General features: G+C 39.6%; 1 protein-coding gene across 1 annotated transcript in view; it reads left to right on the plus strand.

The window, feature by feature from the left end:
* Positions 1-23,811, plus strand: part of LOC124365928 (transducin-like enhancer protein 4) — a 193,365-nt gene that overhangs the window by 30,923 nt on the left and 138,631 nt on the right.

The following is a 23,811-nucleotide window of genomic DNA, read 5'->3' on the forward strand; positions in this document are numbered from 1 at the left end:
TGTATGATTGTTGTGTAATACCGATATCGTAGATGTCGGTAACCGATAGGTAGAAGGAACGAGAAGTGCTTAGCATTTCTTTGACCTCTCTCAAAGGCTTTTAACTGTGTTTACCATGAAGCACCGCTGCACCATTTAAAGACATTGATGTTATGTTGCACAAGTGAGGTTTTAACGAATTTGAGTGATGAAGAACAGTTTGTATATATCGTGAAACCCTATCAGATTAAGTTAAATGCGCTGTGTATCAGGGACCGATTCTCGGGCATGCGTTTTTTGTTATGTGCAATCTTCATTATTGCGGTGTTAAACCGTAATTAATTGTCTGAATTTCCATTAAACAACGCAAATAAATTAAATTAATCGTTTAGTAATGAAATCCTGGTTTAGAATACTAGCTCCACCTACTTAAATTCAAATATCAACCATTTTTCTTAAATAGACTTTTACAAAATTTTAAATCCTTCTTGATTGGCGTAGAAGTGGGTAATTTACTCCTAGAGGAGACTTTAAGCCGAAACCCTTGTTCCCGCCTCCACTCCCGGCACAATTAGGAGTCACATAGACAGACAACTCATAGAGGAACAATATTCTGTTAATGCAGGTAAGTATTGATCATGGGCTGATTAGGTTAGATATGTGTGCGATATTGCATGTATGTCTAAATAAATTAAATAATTATTAGATTTGGATTTATACTCTTAAGACGTTGTAATGCAATGTACAACAACTGTACACATGGAATACAAACATACTTTTACGCTTTATTGCTAAAATATCAGATGAATAATATTCCAATGAAAGCATCAACATTATCAACTAAATTATCCAAACTTGACCCAGATTGTTGACATTTTGTGGCCAGACAAACATGAAGTAAGGCTACACAAAAGGGTATCAATTGGAAGTAAATGGAGCGAGTTTTCCAGAAGTCGAGTTGGTTATACCCAGACTGATGTATTAATGGAGCAATTTGTTCTCCGCGGAATGCGCTAAATGGTCTGAGAGCTCGGTTTATTCTCCTTTGTGCTGTAGTTGAGCGTGACTGATTAATCTCGTGACGTCTGCCAGCTGCCAACAAGCGACAAGTGAACACTGAACACTGAACACTGGCCACTGCAGGCGGCTTGTTCAGTCCAAACCTTTCATCTGGGAGTTTAGGAATGGTTGCGGCAAGGCACGCTGTCCATTGTCACAGATTGTCTGACGCCGCGCTGCTGCCACTTATTGCGTGTCCATATCAGATCCAACTCAACACGTTATATACAGTCAACATGATAGAGCATGAGATAATCAAGCACCCGTCTATTATCACTGATCGTTTGCCGCTGCTCCTTATCCATATCAATGCTTTGTGCACATAGGATATGAATAGAGCGTGAGATCAAGCAGCCATCCATTGTCGCAGATTGTTTGCCGCTGCTCCTTATCCATATCAGATCTCAACTCAACACGTTATACAGCGACAACGTGATAGAGCATGAGATCAAGCAGCCATCCATTGTCGCAGATTGTTTGCCGCTGCTCCTCCTTATCCATATCAGATCGCATTCAATGCGTTGTACATAGGGTGTGAATAGAGCATGAGATCAAGCAGCCATCCATTGTCACAGATTGTTTGCCGCTGCTCCTCCTTATCCATATCAGATCGCATTCAATGCGTTGTACATAGGGTGTGAATAGAGCATGAGATCAAGCAGCCATCCATTGTCACAGATTGTTTGCCGCTGCTCCTCCTTATCCATATCAGATCGCATTCAATGCGTTGTACATAGGGTGTGAATAGAGCACGAGATCAAGCAGCTATCCATTGTCATGATACCTGCCGTTGCCACTAATACTTATCAGATCGCAACAACTATACGCGGTCTGATACACAGTTACTCACAGACAGCGTGAGTAGAGGATGAGGTAATCAAGCAGCGGTTCATTGGTATAATTAACCACGCGTATATTCTCTACAATCGGATTCACAAATTTGAAACCTGTTCGCTAATAGTTTGAGTTTCCATTAAACAACGCAATCAATGCGTTACAAACCTCCGGGCCGGGCCGGGCATTACGGTGACAACGGATTCGATTGGTGTGCCAAATAATTACTTGCGGACCCGTATTAGGCAAGCTGACTAGTTTTGTCCCAATTCCGAAATAAACTTGTCGCGGTCAATTGGTTTACCGCTAATAAACAAACTAGTAATTGAGTTCCAGTGCGATGTTTTTGGTCCGCGGAAATGCCCGAAGATTGGATACAGCGTTTAACGAGTTCACCATAATTATGTTTGCTTTTAACGGCGTGTTCAGCAATCTAAACGTGCGCCATTAGCCGCGACAAGGAGCTGTCGTAAAGCGAACCGTCAAGCCGAACTGGTTTGCTTTGCCGACCCTTCAGTGTGCTTGAACCGAGCAAAGAAGATGACCGGTCACCAAAATGTTGACTAAAGTCGCTCCTGGGTATGAAATATTTACATTCATACTAATGTCGTTATGTTTTGTCTGTATACCTTCGTGTACTACATGCGCCAGACACCTGGCTACTCGGTTTGTCACAATGTGAAATTTACTTACAGTTTAAATCGTGTTATACAATACGAAGCCTTTTGCGTTTAATGTTCACAGATTATGAGACACAGCAAAACTTTAAAGTACTTTGTTTGATGTTTGGACACTTATACTTGGGTGATACTTTTCTTACAATGATCAAGTAGAAAACATCAGTCATTTCTTACTTTCTGGTGATCGAGGAACTGGTCATGGCCCACTTTGTAAGCCCTGGTGATGTCCAGCTCTTGCATTGACATGCTGGCGATGGTCCACTTTGTATCGTTGTGCTGGTTATGGCCCACTTTAGATCATCGGACTGCTGATGACCAGCTCCTGCATTGATGGTCCACTTTGTATCGTCGAACTGGTTATGACCAGCTCTTGGATTGACGTGCTGGTGATGGCCCACTTTGTATCGTTGGGCTGGTTGATGGCCCACTTTGTATCCTCGGGCTAGTAATGGCCAGCTCGTGCATTGATGTGCCACCGTATAGCAAGTTTGTCGACTAAACGCTCTTAGTGATTATCGCCGTTCAGACAGTCTTCAATGAAATCTGATCATTGTGTTTTAGTTGAGCAGTTCACCTTTAATTGGATCGCATCGTTGTCCAGTGTTACGATGCCATTGAGATTATATTTATTAATTAATCTAGTCAATCGTGGAATAATATCGACTCTAAAACATTATATCCGCCAATAAAAAAATTATTTACTTTACAGTGTAATCGGAGATTTGTGTTACTTAAGTGATTGAAAACATTCAAAATAAGTAGGCGGCTAAAAGTTTAATTCAACTTACAAGTGCCACAAATTTTTATTGCCTGCTAATTGCAGTAATGTTACTAATTATATTTTATAACCATCGCACGAAACAATGTATTCATTCTACGAGTAAAGATTAATATGACAATAAACTCTTTGGTTCTATCGGTAGAGAACAATTAATGAACCGCTATTGTCGAACGATGTAAACGCAAAACTAAACACAATGGAGGTAATATGACACAAAGTAGCAGTAACCGTATTTACTGGTATTCGGCCCCATGAAGGACCATAACTCTGGACTATTAATTTAACCCGCGGGTACAACGGCCATTGTACTCTTTGAAATCCGCACATACGGAACGATGTCGCTTGAAGGGAAACGCGGGTATTTTTGTTCTGTGCTTTTATCTGTTATATTGAAATCGTTTAGTGCTGTAAAACTAATTGCATGTTAAAACACCATTAAATTCGAACCCGTTGAACAGGATCTACAGATAGAATATTGTTTGATATTCCTATTTACAGATTTTCTGGAATTAACACGTGTGTTATAATGTACTACAGTACTCTACAAAGTCTGTTCATATAATGAATAGGCTAAATTGTGAACACCTACGGTAAATTATATAATGAGCTTGTAAATTTGAAATCAGGTCAGTATTATTAGTTTTTCTATATATTTCTTAGATTATTTATTCATTGTAAATTTTCTTTAAATTTTGTTATATGTCATTTTCATGCCATTCCGTCCATTGGGTTCCAGGTAAACCAGCGCTAAAATTATTTTTTAGTTCCTCAACATATTAAAAATTCCTTGTCAATTCTTGTTATTTGCTCAAAACAATACTTTAATTTTTAGAAGGATATTTTTGTACTCCAATGGCTTTTTAATTGAGTACATTTTACGTTTAAAATGCAAATTGTCAAAACGGATTTACAAATTTGTATTGATCTACACGGGAATTGAACTCGTGACCTCTTGGTTAGAGAGCCGCAGCTTAACCCCTACGCTAAGGTGAAGGTTAATCCTAATCCGTACTGAAACGTTTAGGGTTCCATTATAAAGGCCCTAAGCAAGATACACAAATTTGTGATCGAGTTGCACATAACGGATTACATAGACTGTTAACAAGATAAAGTGTAATGGGATTGGATGCTGTCCACGCCCAGGGTTGATCGTGGAGGAAGCTACCCAAGTACTGAGTGGAGGAAGCCGTACCGCAGCACGGTGTGGTCAATTGGGCGTGCCCAATGGACGTGCCCTGAGTCCACTTCTCTTCCTCATCCGAACATCTAGCTTCTGGTACCGTTTGGCTGAACTCACTAGGGTGCTCATAATCGTATTGTGAATACGATACATATGTATGTACAGACGACGTGACGATCGGTCAGTGGCAGTGTTGTTGTTCTGCTGAATACGATAATTTTAATCCATAAAGATGTCGAACGGTTTCCTGCCTGCTTTGAAATTCATAGACTCAGGAGCGTTACTGTAATTGGTTTTTTATTCACCCTAAATCGAGACACGACTGTTTATCTTAAGGGATAAGGAACAACCTTAAGCAGCACTCTTGTTAAGAGCCGGCCGTATTAACATGACCTTGAGTTTTTCCCCCCGTAAGAACCTCGTGTCGTTTTACACCATTTTTTTGTGATCTTAGCGTAATGGGATACACCATTCAAATTCCTTTGTAGTGTATATTATTTTGAATATTTTTAAACAATGTACTAGAGCAAAATTTCGGACTTTTCTATGAGTAACCCATAAAAATATTGAAAATACTAAAAAGCGTTTAGATGTGTATTAATAAAACCTTTAAAATGACACATCCCATAATTCTATTGACTAAAAATAACAGTGTATACCTGTATGGGGTTTAACGTTGTTCTAATCGGGAATACCCAAGGTCAATTTACTTCAAGCGGCTCTTATCAGTCAATGAATTGACTAGTAGTTTTGTGACTCAAATGTACTTGAATAGTTTGACAATACGCTGTTATTGAAAGTGGTTTTCGGAAATGTTACAGGCTATTTCTTCAATTCCAGACGTGTTTGCTAAGTTTGTGCCTTCAGACGACATTTGATGATTATACTAACTTTTTTAACGTGCATTCAACGTGCTGTTTCTCCGTGTATTTTGTTAGCTTAGGCTAATTGTTCTTGTGCAATTTTATATCGAGGTGAGAGATATATGCAATGCTCATACTTTTTCACTAATAACTTCAAATCGACAGAGATGATAATTTTTTAAATTAAAAAATTAATGGAACAATTAAGATTTATAGAAGCGCCAGCCTTTTTGAGGTACAACATGTATCGCACTAAATTGCGTCACCACTTACGGCACCACCCCACCCCCTCCCTTGCTCAATATATCGAGTTATAGTACCAAAGGTAAGGCATATGTCCCATCGGTACATTGGCCACTACAAGCTCTAAGCCCCATTATGGCTGGGACAATGGAGATAGCCGCCTATTACCTGATCTTAATTGAACAGCGGCACACCTGTCATTAGTGGCTCGGAGGTAGAACACCGTCCTGGCGCTCTACACCGAGGAGCTGACGGTGTAAAGATGGATACTGCACACGTTTAAGGTTTATATAAGCTGTACAGGAATTAATCAAGATTTGTTTCTATTTAATTTGTGAACGCAATAAATACTTTTGCTACTTTTATTTTCATCCTTTGTTTGTAAACTCTCGTGGACAAATTTCAAGACTCAGTTCTTTCCTGCAACTATATTCGATTATTTGATTATTTCACTCCAAACATCGACCACTTAAGCGGAAGAAATCACTCTAAACGGCCACCTTTTAAACGGATTACTTGTCACTCCAAACATCAACTACGTAGCTTCTTGACGTAGGACTTTTAACCATCAACCATTTAACCGGATGACATCTCATTCCAGATATCTATAACCTAACCGGATGACTTCTCTTCAGAACCATACCGCCTAACCGGAGGACATTTCATTTCAAATATCTACGACCTAACCTAACCGGATGACTTCTCTTCAGAACGTTATCACATAACTGACGAATATATCATTCAAAATTTCTACGACCTAACAGGATGACTTTTAGTCAGATTGTGACTACCTAAACGGATGGCTTTTCATCAAAGACTGTGACTACTTAACCGGATGTTTTTCCTTCAGAACGATATCACTAACCGAATGATATATCATTCCTAACATCTACGACCTAACCGAATGACTTCATCAGACCGTGACTACGTCACCGGGTGACATTTCTTCTGAAGGCGACTACCTCACCGGATTACTTTTCATCAAAGACTGCGACTACCTGACCGGATGATTTTGCACCGTTCCACAACCACCCGAACGGACGACATCTCATCCCAAACATAAATGACCGGATGACATGTCATCTCAAAGATTGATCGTAAGATATATCGCTTTAGACATCAATCACACGACCGAATAGCTTATTAGTCTAAACATCGATAGACCAACCATCGGATGGCATACCAGTCCGAACATTGACCACCAACCACATGGCATATCAGTCCAAATATTGAAGACTTAAAGTTATTCCAAGGTCAGAAAACTGAAAAAATTGATGAGCGTGGCGAAAAGAGATGGCTGAGAGCTGTTTACAGAAGCTTTATAGTGGCGGTGCTTATGTTCTACTATCGTACCGATATCGGGTCGATCGAGTGTTAAAACAGCTCGTGATAGCCCTTATCACCGCCTCTGATTGGCATTGAAGCGCCCGACTTTATTCGCACTTCGTGTTAATTGTTCTGTAACAATGATATGTGGTCTGTTACTAATTGTCTCTGTTTATTGAGGATTCTTTTCAAAATCCAAAGGTGATATAGCACTTCGTAAGCCATATTATGTTTGGAAATTTTAAAATCTTTTTTGGGCAACATCATCTTATTTTTAAGTTGAGTTCACCCTCAAAAATTATTCGCCGAGGCAAGGTGAATTAGGAAATGCTTCTTTTACACTTTCAAGATGATTGATCGTCTACTATAGACCGGAGGCAACCCCTTTTCAGCAGCACTAAAAATTATGATAAAATTGACCACAATACATACGTATATATTTGAAATTTTGTTTAGTTCGTATTTATAAATTATATTTGACAATTTAAATCCAAATCTAAATTACGGTTATTTATGGATGTGGAGTATAAAATAGTTAATAAACTAATAAAATTAAAATAGTGATAATAATTGTAATTAATAAATACTATTATTGTTAATGTAAATATAATTTAATTATTAGTTTTAACACATATGTGTGGAAAAGTCATAATTGCTTACTTTACACGCAATTAAATACATTTCGAAGTAAACATTAATTCAATGAATTCAAATACAAATTATATATATTGAATTGTTTTATATGTTGTATTGAAATGTAATTTTCATGACTGCCAACCTGTATATTAAGTTATATGTTGTAATTGCCTTCGGAATTTTCGTAAAAGCGTAAGGTTATAATGAAGATTTTATAAATATCATGGACATTATGGATGGCACCAATAATATTTGTGGAATATTGTGCGTCTAGCCACAAATCTGTGTCTGTTCTTACTCATTGTCTGTACTATGTCTTATTCTGCAATATCGTATCAAGGTGAGAGTGATGCAATGTTCACAACTTGCACTAAGACTTGAGGTTGATAAAGGGGTGCATATTTGAAATTAAACAGTAGTAAATAATTGAAACTTATATGATCCTCGGCCGTTTTTTGAGTTTAAAATTGTTTGGGGATATAAAAAAGTGTGGTCTAATTCTTTGGAAGGCAGTGTTGTCTTTTAGTACGAAAAATTAGTTTTAGGAAACTAATAAGAATAAATTCGTAGAATATAAATACGTACGTGTAAACGTAAGGTCGTGTTAGATTTGCCGAGACTAATTAAACATGTAAAATAACAAACACGGTTGGAATGTAAATTTCCTATCATCAGTTTTGCATTGTCTTTTAATTGTTCGTGTGGAACTTAAATTATAGTTATGTGTTTCCGTGGCGGCAACATTGTTCTGAGTGTAACGGATTAAACGGTAAAATTAGAGAACAATGGTTGGTACAACTGCGGGTGAAATTATGCATAATACAGCTAAGTGGCATCGCTCGTTCTTGTTTACCCGTAATTACCCGCTGATGTTTACGGTCCCGACACTGCCAAGATTAATTACCTGGTGGTAGGCTGCAGTCGGGTCAAGTTTAGAAAATAAACCACACTTAGCACAATTCACTTGTGAGACCGATGTGGTGACATGTCGGAACGTCACGTTTGCTATGGTTTAGTAAATCTTTAAAGATTACGTGCTTCTAGGTGTTCGGTGTCTTGACCAAAGTGAGTCACGAAATTTGGAATATAGGAGAGATCAGCGTGATGGGACAATTCTGGGCCGGTTACTGTGTTACATAAACATTGTATTTATCGTTTTGTTTGTCGAACCGAATGGATAACGCTGTTTTGAGGAACGAATCGTTTATGTATATTTCGTCTCGAGTGTTGTCCGCGGAGGAATACTTCGAATGGACCAATAATTTAAATGTTGCCCATCAACATCAAGTAATAAATATGTCGTCTTCAAATGTGGGTCTAACAAATATAAAATAACGATGATTCCTAGTAATTAAATTATAATTGTTTATTTTAAAACTGATTATACGTTTATTTATCAACTTCCATGTAGTAATATTTGTATGATTTTGAAATTCTAAGGATTTGTGTAATGAAATTGAACTTTTTGATTGGTTTTAGTTCCTCGTCTGATGCAATAGTAGAGTCAAATATGAGAGAGGGAGAGAGAGAGAGAGTGAGTGAGTGAGAGGCGGGGAAGGATGGAGGGAGGGAGGGAGTGGGAGAGGTCCTCCGACTATTATTTGTAACTTATTTTCTTTTTCTAGTAACTAGCTTTGTATCAGTGGAATTCCCATCGTACATTTGATAATTGTCATGTATACGTCCGAGAAAAAGGTTCGGATCACAATTCACTCCTGGGGCGAACCACGAAAGCCAAAAAAATGGAAGACGCAGAGGTAAGATAGAAGGCTCGTAAAGGTGATCATATTTTAGTGAAGACACTAAAACGACGGCATTAAAACCGTAATCGGCTAAGTGTGATATAAGTTGTGGATGAGATGGGGGGGGGGGGTAGTTGAGCAAACCTGTTCTGTTTTACAGCTCCAACTTGTCGTTGCTAATAGTTCACCGAGGTACTTCTGAACAGGTCTTTAAAGACCTACATAATACTGGCTCGCTATAATATTGCGAAGTGTAGGTCCGCTAACTTATGGTGTGATCGTTTGACGGTTTCACGTCCATGTAATATATGCCCGGCAGTGTCGTATACGAGTATCCGTTATCTAGTTACGGGCATTCTCAAAATTATATATAATTTCACGTTGAGTTCGCCCATTAAAGATTTAATCTACACGGAAAAGTAGATAACTATTATCGTCTGTAGGTCTTGTTTATATGCACGAGAATAGGCTACTTAAGACTCATTATACTACGGGATAATTGCAATGCATTATGTGCAATCAGGCGGCGCGTCGTACTACGGACAGAATCAGTTTATTTATCGGCTGTAAACTAATGATCATTAATAATTTCCATTAGGAATAGGAAGAAACAACTTGGGAGGATCAAAACTGTGGTAAATGTGTTTGGTTTTAACGCAATGTCATGCGATCTGATATGGACACACGTAACTGGCAGTGTCAGTCGGTGACAATGGACGGCTGCTTGATTATCTCATGTACTTGTGGTGTCTGTGTACATTATAACGTGTTCAGTTACGGTCTGATATGGACACCCAATTGACAGTGTCAGACAACCTGTGACAATGGACAGCTCCTCGATTATCTCATGTTGTACTTATGGTGTCTGTGTATAATGTGTTGAGTTGGATCTGATATGGGCACACAATAAGTGTCAGCAGCGTCAGACAATCTGTGACAATGGACAGCTCCTCGATTATCTCATGTACTTATGGTGTCTGTGTATAATGTGTTGAGTTGGATCTGATATGGGCACACGATAAGTGGCAGCAGTGTCAGACAATCTGTGACAATGGACAGCTCCTCGATTATCTCATGTTTTACTTATGGTGTTTGTGTATAATGTGTTGAGTTGGATCTGACATGGGCACACAATGTGTAAGTGGCAGCAGCGTCAGACAAACTATGACAATGGACAGCTCCTCGATTATCTCATGTTGTACTTATGGTGTCTGTGTATAATGTGTTGAGTTGGATCTGACATGGGCACACAATGTGTAAGTGGCAGCAGCGTCAGACAATCTGTGACAATGGACAGCTCCTCGATTATCTCATGTTGTACTTATGGTGTCTGTGTATAATGTGTTGAGTTGGATCTGATATGGGCACACGGTAAGTGGCAGCAGCGTCAGACAATCTGTGACAATCGACAGCGTGCCTTGCCGCAACCATTCCCAAACTCCCAGATGAAAGGTTTGGACTGAACAAGCCGCCTGCAGTTCCCAGTGTTCAGTGTTCACTTGTCGCTTGTTGGCAGCTGGCAGACGTCACAAGATTAATCAGTCACGCTCAACTACAGCACAAAGGAGAATAAACCGAGCTCTCAGACCATTTAGCGCATTCCGCGGAGAACTAATGGGCCCATTGAGACATACATCTGAGTTGATTTGGTGGCCAATATTACTTCTGGCCACTGCAGTCGTTTTACCTTCAATCAACTATTAGTTATCGTTATACCTTTTACATCGAAAAAATAAAAGGTGGCTACTCTCATTGGTATTGTGTTCGTTTGTTCCAACCATATTCTTGGTAAGAGAAAAGTCCACAAAGAAGTCATTACTATCCTCGATCAATCGCTTATGTGTCTCCTTCAAACATGGATGATTTGGTTATAGTAGTTGAAGGAATTTAAGAAAAATAGATCTAAGAGAATACGTCTTATTCTTCTATGGCGCGGCCTACTGCCATGCACTTAAACTTCAAGGGCCTTTTGTCCACCCTGGAATCACATCATGAGGCATACCAGTCTATGATTTCAGCAGTTCCACAAACCGCCAAAAACAAGCTATCAGGTCCTCCTGGGGAAGTCCAAACTACCAAATATGGCATACCGCTCCCTTGCTATTGTAGGACAATCAAAGAGCAAGTGTTCGGCAGTTTCATCCTGCTCATCACAAGAGAATGCGTCTATTATGATTGGTATAACTATGTTACAGATTCGCTTGTCGGCCTTGATATATCAGAGGTTTTATGTTTTTGTAGCAAATGACAAACAAAATATCCCCGGGAATATTTGTTTGCCACACGACATCGCGCGTAAATTGTGTAGAAGTTCACTAAATTTTCAACGGTGGAAGGCGAGAGAACTGGATGTATAGCCTCGACTACTTCACTCAGAAGACAGATCGCTTGACAACTCGCCTGCCTTACACATGTCCGACCTCGTGTCGCGCTCCGCAGAACTGCCAACAATTAAGCCGAACAAAGCAAGTTGAACACGGCCAAATATCCCTCTAATTGTTGGCGCCTGATGACAAATCAGCTGTTTTATGCGGGACCCAAGGCTGCCAACGTAACAAGTGCTGGCAACTGAACAGAAACAGAGTAAACACCACGCGGCGTACAAACACAACTCGACAACTGTATTTGTCCAATTTTCTTGCTCACTGTTTGTGATGGCTTTGACGATTCAGTGCATTTGATTTTAAAACGTGTAAAGAATTTCCTTAATTACAGTAGTACATTTTTTGCTGTGTATTCATTTTTTGCATTACTTCACTTGGCGTTAAGAAAAGGTACGAACTTACGTCTCCAATTTCAGATCCAATTGTAATCAACAAAAGATTTATGTTTATATTTTTGGGATTTGCTCGTTCCCTTTTTATTCTCATTCGTTCTCCCCGGACATTAGCAAGCAAAGTAAAAGAAAATTTCCAATCCGAGGTGGATAGTAGTGATCCCTGAGGTACTCCGGCCCGGGTAGAATTTGAACTCGCGCTATCCCTAACTTAGATCTAAAATCCGACACTTTGGATAATTTGGCCATCGGTTCTCTGTAATGACTTTCTGTCTCATATTTTTGTGTATGTGACGCTTTTGTTTTGCTACAGCAAATCTATTGTACCAGAAAGCTAGGGGGTTTTAGACTATTGAAAATTATGGTATCTCTAATAGAATCAGAATTGAAAAAATTGTGATAACTTGCGCAATGAAGTTGACGTGATGCAATTATGTTAGTCCTCGAGGGTCCCCGGAGATCAGATAACTAACCCGTGGGCCCTTGTGTTTCAACACGTGTAGAGATTATGTTTCGTGTTCTTGTTCGGCCGCGTTCCTGTTCCGGACGCACAATAAACATTCAAATTGATAGCGCCCGAATTGGGTCCACCAGTCATTTAAATACTGGTCCAGCCTCTTTAATTACTCGGTATAAACTCAGGCTACAAATGGAAACCGGTAAAAAGTTAACGAGCTCCCTACATCTTGATTAGTCCGCCTTTCGTCGACAACATTATGCTCCGTGTAAGTGCAGAAGCGGTGCGTGAAACCGGCCGATAATTGTTATGTTGGGTGGCCAAGTTTAATCAGCTGTTGTACACCATACGGCGATTGTTCATTGTTAAATGGAAATGTCGCCTATTAGTGACAATCCGGAGTCATAACTACAGATTGGCCTTTCGGTGAAACAAGAGTTTGAGCGCCGATGTAACTGGTATCATGCACTGCTCATTGTGGCTGCTATAATTACTGCTCGGATCTAGTTTGCCGCTGTGTGTTGCCGAGTTTGTCTTCAATGTGTCACTTTTAATTTAGGAATATGATGCATCACTTAATTTGCTTATCAACAAAGTTCACATAGACAAGCAGCTTGAAGTAGAAAATGTGCTTTTAGAAATAGTTGGAATGACATCTTTCTTTAGGAATAGTTAAGTCGCACCCGAGGTTTAACGCAACCTACTATATATTTATTTATGCTAAGGAGACTTAATACACGTCTTCGCATTCATTGATAAGTACAGCTTCATTATCGTAAACGGAGTGAAAGGTGAGCAAGTTTACGGCGTACCTCAAGGTTCGTGTCTCGGCCCTCGGTTGTTTCCCCATATGCCTTTCTCACCGCGGCCTGGGTATTCATGCCTCCATAAAACCCACAGGGAACATGAAAAGCCAATAAAAGTAAGAAGTGATGAGGTAAAACAGAAGGCACGTAAGGTTATCAGATTTTAGTGGAACCTATAAACAGCCGGCACTAAGCTCCTAATCGGCCGAGAGTTTCACTTCCTGAGCCACTTTACTGCCGCCGAGGGTTTATGACCCTCGCTTGTTCGGGCTAATGACAGAGGTACATTTGCGGCAGCTCGAAATGTCAGCTGGCTATTATAGACCACTACCCGAGCATTAAACCTTTGCTAATGACAAGGACCTTCCAACTAACACTAATACACTTCAATAGCATCAGACTACCAACTATAAACAGTTCCTTCCTAGTCACGGTTACAAGGAGAGTATGAAAAGCAAAATCATCCTTCAAATTAGTGATTACTGGGGAACTTTATTACCAGTTCGTACTCAATACCTTTTAAATATACTTAACAGTATTGAAACGTAAGAACTATACAAGAATAGTTATAAAAATATTACCTACCGATTTCTAAATACAAGCCTTAAGAAATATTAAAATGTCCATTTTAGTTCTTTTCTAAATTTAAAAATTGGGGGGCCAAGACAACTGATATTTTCCCGTATTGGACAGAAATTAAGGCCCCATTTTGTTCCTTAAAAGGTTCTTGACCCGTTTCTATGTTGAGAATGATCTTTCAGCAAGAATATCAGTAATACTGAATTATTTAAAAATAATAATACTATTTACTAAAATAGTAATTGAAACTATTTAAAGGTTGGGGGGAGGGTGTCCGGACCATGGCTATGTTCCTGATAATCTTATGCTGTACGGAATGTCTAACTTAGTACTGTATTAATATCCAATGAGTTAGTTGTACTGTAGCGCATTGTGATAAAACATTTTCCACAATATTAACAAAGCAATGGTGGAGGTGATATTTTCTCATTTGCCTACTTTATCGATGAAAATACACTGAACCTAATTTTGAAAAAATGTTTGAGAGCCACTAGCACTTCCCCAAATCAATCCTACACTCTGTTCTGACAGGGGATTACTGATCTCGAGACAATGGGTGAGACTGCAGTCAAAAACATTCCTCAAATACAAAATGCCCGGCTCTGGTCGGTTGTATTATAGTCCTCTGCCGCCAATTCTTATTCAATCACTATAATTATTATACAATTATCCCCCCGAACAGGTGCCGTGAGTCGCTCCAGCGCCGGCGGTGTCTCGGCCACGACGGCTCTTATAAGGGCCGAAGTGTGCAGAAGTGTCGATGACAATTTGCAGCGTCTCCACGCCGTGTGGTCGCGGATCCATTATTCAACACGGGGTCTGCCGCACCGGAATGCCCATTGTTTGTTAATGCGACCGACTAACAATTGCCCCTGTCATTACCTGCGCACTTTATGTAAGGAAACTGCTACAACTACATTCTCCGTCTGGTACCGGTCCGCGACCGCGTAATTGGCGCCATCTACAGCTGCGAGCCGCTCCCCCTTCTCTTGTTGCAGATTTGATCAACACCATTTATCAAGCGCGGTGCAACCAGCCGACGCTGAAGGCCTCGATTTCAAGAATCTTGCAAATGGTAGGGGGTTTACTTACAGAAATATATATGGTTTTCATTGAAACAAAAGAACTATGATTTTGAATCCTTCGATATCATTTTAAAGGATGAGAGCAATTTGGTAGACATTTTGATCAAATTCCAGACATGACATCATCAAACTGTGCGAATGTTGAGTTTAGCTCCAGTTCACCTTTCTCTTACGTACAGCAGTTGGAATTCGACGCTGTTGGAGACTTGACTCCTGAAATCAGGAGTCACGTTCGCCTGAAGGGATCCAAAAGTAGTCGGCAACTCCCACGGATTTCGGATGCTGCACGTAAGAGGAAGGTGAACTAGAGCTAAACTTGAACATTCACATTGAATTGGCCCTTCCCACCATAACTGCGTTATCATCAAACTATTGAATTGTCATAAGACATATTACCGGAAATTCTTTTTTTAAACAAACGTCCAATTTACAAAATACAGGGTCCTTGATATATTAAGTAAGAATGCGTGTCGTCTGTTTGTCCCTCTGTGAGATAACTCTTGGTCGTAGAGACTCAATGCTTGATACATAGGTTCATTTTGGTCAAGGAAGAACCCTAAAATATAAAAGAACAGACCGCCGATCTGTTTGTCGGTCTGTGCGATAATTCTGATAAAAAGGTCCTATAGACTTGAAACTTGGTGCAAAGGTTTCGTTCCCCTTGGTCTATGAAAGATTCCTATTGATTTTGGGGTCTGAAGGTCAAAGGGCAGTATAGTTTCAACTAAATTCGTAAAGAAATGCAGGGTACTTTGATACTCCGCCGTATCTTTTTATTAAACCATCGTATTATACTGACCTTCCCAAAATACTTTGTCACATGTGGTGTACATGTTCAGCCATTTAATTAATTAAATATTAATACATTTACTGAATTTAGCTCGTAATCATACATAAGCGCACTGAGCCCCAGAGAGTCGTGCAAGGAGACATTAGGGAGCTTGGCTTACTAACTTTACCCTGCTTGTATATTCTCCAGGTCGCCCTGTTCTTTCTACACAAATTTGGTTGCTACAGAGCAGGTATGTCCATCAGTACAGAAGAACAGGCAGGGACAACTTTCGAATAGATCAACACAGAAAGACAGATTGAACGCCTGACTCTTAGGACTTAATAGTAATTCAGAGGTCACCTAAAACAATAAAACGTTACCGATGTCAAAAGCGTTAACTCTGTTGAGTTCATGACGAGCTTCTGGGTTGACAGTTCTTGAAGAAAAAAACTAAGCAACATAAACACACACCCCCTCCCCTCAGATTTTGATGTAATAGAAGAATTATACGATTTATGTTGAAAAAACATAATTTAAATTATGTATTTCCTTAATTTACTCTATTGGTGCATGTAATGCGATTGTTAATTGTCTCCAATAGCGTATTAAAGATTATTATTATTACGGTAGAACAGCTGATCGAAAAGGAGCGAGTGACTTTCTTGAATGGAAACCGAACGGTAATGAAAGAAGCACAGTTGGCGGTGCCTCCGCCCACGGGATGTCTGGCGGAATGTTGATAGGTCCACTCAAGCACAACAGGCAGGATCAAACAAACGAGGCTGATTGTTTGGTGAGGTCTGTGTAATTGGTGGCATTAGACTGTGTGGGAGAGGGAAGTGGTCAATCAGTGTGCAGTAGCTACCGCCGTGCTGCGTCTTAGAGGGGCCCAACCGCACCGCAGCCTAACTTTGTTGCTTTGGAATTTGCTTAATTCCAGTCCACTGTTTCAATTCCCGCTTTGTGTTGTGTGCAGAGGAACGACTGTGTACACGGAATGAAAATCGTCTTTATTGATGACGGCAATTGTTCTCATAGAACAAATCCTTTTCAGAACTTTACTCATAATTGTGTAAACTGTTCTACTTGAGCTACTAATTACGTATACGATATTAACAATTCGTTAATAATATTAACAAACGAATATTACGTATTTTAAACTGAAATCGAATAGGAATCAATGGACAATACTTGATATTCTGTAATCTTTCAGTCTATATTTTCATTCACTATGCACTCTTCAAACATAATTTGACCTAAGTATACCTTAAGAAACCCAAAATCGCCCCTCTTCTCCAAGATTAAGAACATTAAGATGTCACCTCTAAAGCGATCGCGTACGCGTATTGTTCTGGAAATTTCGGTAACTGTTTGGTATCTGTTTTATTTTTCAGGTGTAAAATCCTAAAAAGATAAGAACAGAAGAAACGTTAACAAATAAGGTTGTTCAATTTACCGCACGCTTAACATTGTGTTAAGAGTTGACACCTGAAAAAAGGTCAAAAATTCAATTCAAACGTTCGACGTTGAAAATAAGTAATTCTGTTATGCTTTAATCATCTATCACAGATAATGAACTTCAATTATCAATAAGAATTAACCGTTATCGACGCATTAGCAATCCTTGTGGAAATCAACAGAAGGAAATATCTTCATAAGGTTAAAGAAACATATTTTCTCAGGTCGATTGATATACCTTTTGAAGAGTCGAGAGGTTATACTCGGTTGACGTTGAGTTTACGAGCCGTTGGAATGACATTCTAAATTAATTGGATCAATCATCTACTTCTTGTGGGTAATGATATAAGAATGACAGGCAGAGAGAGTGAATGAGAGAAATTAATTGTGAATGGATGTATGAGTGGGCAACAATTTGTATATGACGTTTTTATACAAATGCTTTAAAATTGTTGACACATTAAAAGAGTTATTATTATCGGTATAATTTGAATTTACACCCTTTGTTATACAATGTACAAAATACTTGCTGAGGGTTGATGTCGATGTTAGGTGTTGAGACACGGAGGATACAAATAAAAGGCAGAATGAGTAGCAGTAATAAGGACAAGGTGGGTTCTTTATGAAAGTCCATGACTGTAATGCCGATCTCGGCAGTTAAAACCGCAGCAACCACTGAACCTTGTGACCTTCTGCCAGCGGGTATACTTAGGTTATAGGGAAATGTCAGTCACAATTTTGCGTTTTTTATCTCGAATACTCTGAGAACTTGTTTGCTTGTTGCATGCCGCACTCGAAAACCTAAAGAATGCTGCTGATCTGTATGATGCAAAACATAAGTTTAAATTATTTTTACCCACTCGGCCACTCTTTCTTCTTACAATACCCTGCATCGTTTACGCGAAGTGCTCAAATTATTTGAGTTTTACAAGTTTTTGATAATTAATTGGTTTTAGTGTTTGGGCTTCAACCTCGGTTCAAATTGTGTGTATTACATTTTTGTACGTATACTGCTCTTAAAATGATCGTAGGGTAAAAAATCAAATGGAGTGAACTTTAGATGTACAGTACAATTCGATATATGGAGTGCCGATAGTAGAGCGGTCCAAGACATCGGATTTTGAATCTTTGCCAGAGATGGCGCAGGTTCAAATCCATGACGGGCAGAATGAGGCTTAAATGGATATCGGCCTTTCCTTAAAAAGAAAAAAACGTTCCAGTAGGTAAATCCGAAGCAAACAGTTTTTTTTTTTTTTTTAATTAAAAAGGTCCTTTTTACTTGACTAATACGCCTAATGCGGTAATACAGTTTCGCTCGCTGTGTAATTATATGTTAACATAGGCATTTACAGACTTGTCGAAGAAATCCCAAGGTGCACCATTAGCTACGACAAGCTGGAGTCGTAAAGCGAGCCGTCAAGCAGAACAGGTTTACTCTACCCCCTTCTCCCCCCCCCCGTCAATAACGCTCTCACCCGATTACGGGTTTTAATGCCGCCCGTTTAGTGCCTCCACTAAAATCTGATCACCTTTACGAGCCTTCTGTTTTACCTCTGCGTCTCGTGTTTTATTGGCTTTTCATGTTCGCCGAGGATTAGAATGCCATCGGTGTATTGTCTCCGTGAAATTGTTCGCCGCGGGGATTTTCGCAAGAATCGGTTCTCATTATGGACGGTGAATTGCTAGAAAATTGGATTTTGAATGTATTGGGAAATTTGGAAAAACAAAGGTGCCTCCGATTGCGAGGATGGGTGGGATGGTGATACTCCTAATAGTGATTCCATGGATCAATGTTTGAATTCCAAATCATCATAGAACTTCAATTTCCAACTTCACAACAAAAACGTAGTTCCGAGATTGTTGCATAAATTTCCGCCGACACTCGACATATGTATGTTCGCGCCAACTTAACAAACACTACCAGTCCGCGAGCGAGGTGGGAGAGAGCGTTGGGAAATATCCAACCGCTAATGACTTACCTCTGGATTTTTTTATTCGCATTACACGACCGACATAAAAAAGCGAGTTAAGTGCGTTCCCCCGATAAACGTAGAAATGATAGCCTAGAAGACGGCCTTGTAGTTTTAATTGGGTACGTTTGTTGATAATAACGTTATTAGTATGCGGTCGAGCCGGCCTGGCTTGTAACTGGCTTCCAAGCGGCACATAAACTTGCAGTCTCGGTCTCGGTTCTTGCTCTGCTACCTCAGCTCGCACACGCGCACAACCCGCACACGCGCAAGTTACTTGTTCTGCTACCGTGGGCAGGTGCCAATTCGTCAACATGGTTTAGATTCTAAGCAGTTTGTGAGTTTTAAACAACTACGGTAAATTTCTGATAATACGATTATGACGTATGATTTCTAAATAACGAGAATGATCAATTTTGTTTGCTTTCTAAAATTATTATACTGTATTAAAACAGCAGTTCCCGGTTCAACCAAGCGCCTGCAAATATTATAACCGCAACCCGGCCAACACCAACAGGACAACCTCACTACTGCGTTCATTTATCCGGTTATATAAACAAGCTTGTCCTTCGCAACTATAGTATCACACTCCTGTATCCTTTAAATACGTTTCATAATATTCCTCAAATGTTACACCTTTTTTGCTGGCGATTTTCTACAGGAAATCCGGATAAAACGGGCGGCCGGATAATCTAATCTGGCATCGGATAAGTGAGATTTTTCTTTTATACCAAAATATCCAAATTTGTTATATCTGGACGTGACCATTGTCCTAAAACAAATAAAATGTTAGGCTTAAATGCATCGTACATAACGTGTGATAGATGCCACACGGTTTGTGAAAAAATTGTTTGGAAAGGTTTACGGTGTCTCGGGTTAAATATGCGTAGTGAACTTCTTAACGGCAGTTTATTTCCCTTTCCTTCCGACAAGAAAAGAAGCATTTAATGAAAAATTATGCTCTTAACTCACAGTCGAAGAAAGAAGAAATAAATCTTAATAAACGTTTTGGTGGAGAACGAGTCTTCCCGAGGGGTAATTAGGAGCACATTACAACATTGGAGGGCTTATTTCACTTAAGCATCCGCTCTCGGGGTGGAGGGAGGGTCGTAATGTTGTCTTCCAGAAGTGCATTATGTTCCTCCCTCGCTCCCCCATAACCATTTCCGCCTTCGCAGGAGCGGCCGCTCTGATTTAACGCCCTCCGTTCCCTCCACGGCGCTTAATTTATTTCTTTTTCCGCTTTCTTTCCCCCGCGACTGCCGGGGTGGATTAGATTTAACATCACATTAACCCTCAGCCCTCACGCTACGTATTCCCTCGCCCTATGATGTGCTGCGTCCCGCCCCGCCCCGTCGGGTCTCCCTGTCGGTTTATTCTATTATTTAGGGTCGCCGTGTTATCGCTAGGTAATAAAGTGAGGGCTGTGACGGCGCAGGGAAATTCGCGCGGAATAAAATATCCCGTTTCATTTTCCGAGTGGCCCTGCGGCTTCGCCCGCGGAGGGCGAGTGTTACGGTGTTTGCGCTTCTGTGTTGCTCTGATGAGATGTTAAGTCGCAGTTTTTCACCCGTACAACATAAAATGTGTTTTTACGGCTGGCTGGGTTGCCTCCCGCCAGAAATTGCTGAACATCTGCTGTACTACACTCTGTTTTTATACACTGTGCAATCTATAATTGCTCAGATGTGGTCATAGAGGCGTTATTTTAGTTTATCATATGAAGCACAATTTTTAAATTGGAAATCCTGTAATTTACAATGTATTTTTATTTATTTATACATAAACGAACGTGCACAGTAGAGAACAGACATGTTGTGTGAGCTTATTTTGCGGACGGTAGTGAAGATGAGAGCATGTTGCCAACCCACCCGACCGAAACCCTAGCTCTGAGGTGGTGGCTAGCCCGGTGTGGTCTGCGGCTTGCGGCCGCCCTACCCCTGCCCACGTTTCGGTATTGTTTCACCGGCCTTTGTCCCGGCACGTGGTAACACTGCTCGCTGCCGACCGCCACCACTAAGCCGTCCTCGGCTAATATCGAGTGTAATCACCACCGAACACCGGGTCACCCACTGGACGCCGTGATTTGTGGCTTTGGAAATAGATCGCTGTCTGAGTCGGTGCCAGCTCTCTCTGACTCGGCCAGGGATCGGCTAACTGCCGTTTACGCGGCTGTAATAATATTGCCGCTAGCCACGAAGGCCGACTATGCGATGGTCCATATTTTTAGCTGCTCGGGTTTGAAGAACTCACTCTTAAGTTCCTGTTCGGTCATAAAGTCCACCCAAACCTTTACATCGTTGCGGTTAACATTCTCCATATCAGCTGTGTAGGAAAAAACAATTTGCAGTGTAATGTATAAAAAACTTCTTTTTTTTGAACCTATATAGAAATCTTCTTTAACACAGAAATTGGTTATCTTCCGTGGTTTATTTTTGGTGGGTAGCAAAAGATTGAAAATACCAAATGATAAATTGTTTATCAACCAACTAGATTTAAGCAACTTCATAGTTGAATTTCACATGGTTGACGACGACTACTATTTACTGTCTGAAGTGGCAAAATAAAAAAAAATATGACCTGTCAAAAATATCATTTAGTAGATTCATCAACTAGACCACCACAAATGCTCAAAAGCGGTTGACGATAGATTCCTTTTTAGGGGAAATTACTTTATCGTCCTCACGAACTGGGTTGTTCTTGTGCAATGAAAATTTGGTCTCGTCCCCGGAATATATTATTAGCCTCTTTTTGGTTTCTACCTACACGTCCATTTTACACGGAGTGACGTTATTTACACGGTGTCGCTGTTCTCGGTAACTGAACAAATATTTGTCTCAGAAAAACAAACACTTATCACACCGATATCGATAGGCCATTACCAGTGTTTGTTCACACTGACACATTACTAAAGACCCGTTATTAAACAGTCATTTGATATTTATTCATAATTTACCCGCACTTCTGTTTATCTCGGTTTTCTTGTTTGGTTTGACTTCCGAGAGCGCTCTCGAAGTTTTCCCTCCTGTGCGAGACAGAGTGAATGAGTTTATTCCAATAATTACGTTGTGTTGGTTGTTTTCGTGATATCAGTATTGTACTATGATAGGTCTACCTGCAATGTGTCTCACGTTGGCGAATCGCGTAATATGTTCGACGCTCTAGACGAAACTGCAAGAAAATTAACTTCTCAATCAAGTTAAGTGGTAGCCTACTCGAAATAAATCAACGCAAACCTCCAGTTCCCAAAAAGAAATTAATGGATTGACTAATAAATAACTATATTTTTTTCAAATCACCAATTTTTTTTAAGTTTTAACTAATTTTTGTAATTAGTGAAATTTGTTCAACCAGGAAGAAAAAATTTCCAAAAACTCTTGTCTTCTTCATTTGTTTCGTAATATCTTGGCAACTGTCATCAAGTGTGGTAGTACTCGACAAAATTGATTAACTTAAGTAAGTGTTAAATGGGGTTTTAATGTAATCTCTCAAGTTACATCGGACAAATAATGATTTTAACTTTTGGATTGATAATTCACCCTTAAGGTGCTGCATTTGACTTTTAGTTGGGATAATTTTTGTCACAATCCAATTTGTAGAACTTTTTTAGTTACAGCCCTTTATACACCTGTTCTTGGAAACAGGAAAAATACAGTATACATTCTTGATCATTCCAAGAGCACTTACAGGTCTATGAAGTAGATATTATGGACATCCTATACTCAGCGCCAAACAGAATCTCTTGAAGACAAATGAGTTTTGACAGTAGTCTATGTTTATTAAAGATGGTCGGAGAAAATTACATGTGTTTATTTTTAAAAGTACTAATATTTCATTTAAAATTTTGTCATTTTCTTAAATTATATTTCGTTACAAATTTTAATTTTCTTGAGGCTAATAACTCATGTACGTACTGCAAAAAATCTATGTTTTTTATCTTCGTCCGGTTTGATTCGATCCTGACCACAACATTTCCGAAAGTTCCAACTTTAAATACCAGTAAGTCCTTGTAGAAAGGTCATAATTTACTGAATATTTTCAGATGTCTTATCTTTAGAGTGCTATGAGTTTTATATTATAAAATAAAATATTATAATATTATTATATTAAATTATAAAATATTGTCCCGACAAAATATATAGTACACCGTCTCAATATATTTTTAGTGTCCACAATATTTTTAGGTTTTTAAAAAAACTGCACATCTACGCCTAGATGTTTAAGGTGCACTGTTTTTGGTTGCCGAGGGGCGCAAACAGTCTTGGTTACGCCACTGTTTGTAAACAAGACATGAATAACCGATTGTCAACGACCCTCTCCGACCTTTTCGACCCACTGCTATTTATATCTGATCAATTAATTATACATCTCCGTGACTTGGGCGACCTCGCAGGATTATCTCTTAACTCCTTCCTGCCCTCAATAAATCTCAACACTTTTTGATAACAATATTGTCTTCGAGTTTTTGTCGCTCGTCTTCAGCTAACCGCGGTTCTTACAAAACTTCGCTTAGCCTTTGCCCCGATTGTGCTTATATCAGAAGAAACATTGTAGCAAAATATTTACAGTATCTGTTTACCAATGA

Source organism: Homalodisca vitripennis, chromosome 7 (genome assembly GCF_021130785.1).
Source record: "Homalodisca vitripennis isolate AUS2020 chromosome 7, UT_GWSS_2.1, whole genome shotgun sequence".
Lineage (NCBI taxonomy): Eukaryota > Metazoa > Arthropoda > Insecta > Hemiptera > Cicadellidae > Homalodisca > Homalodisca vitripennis.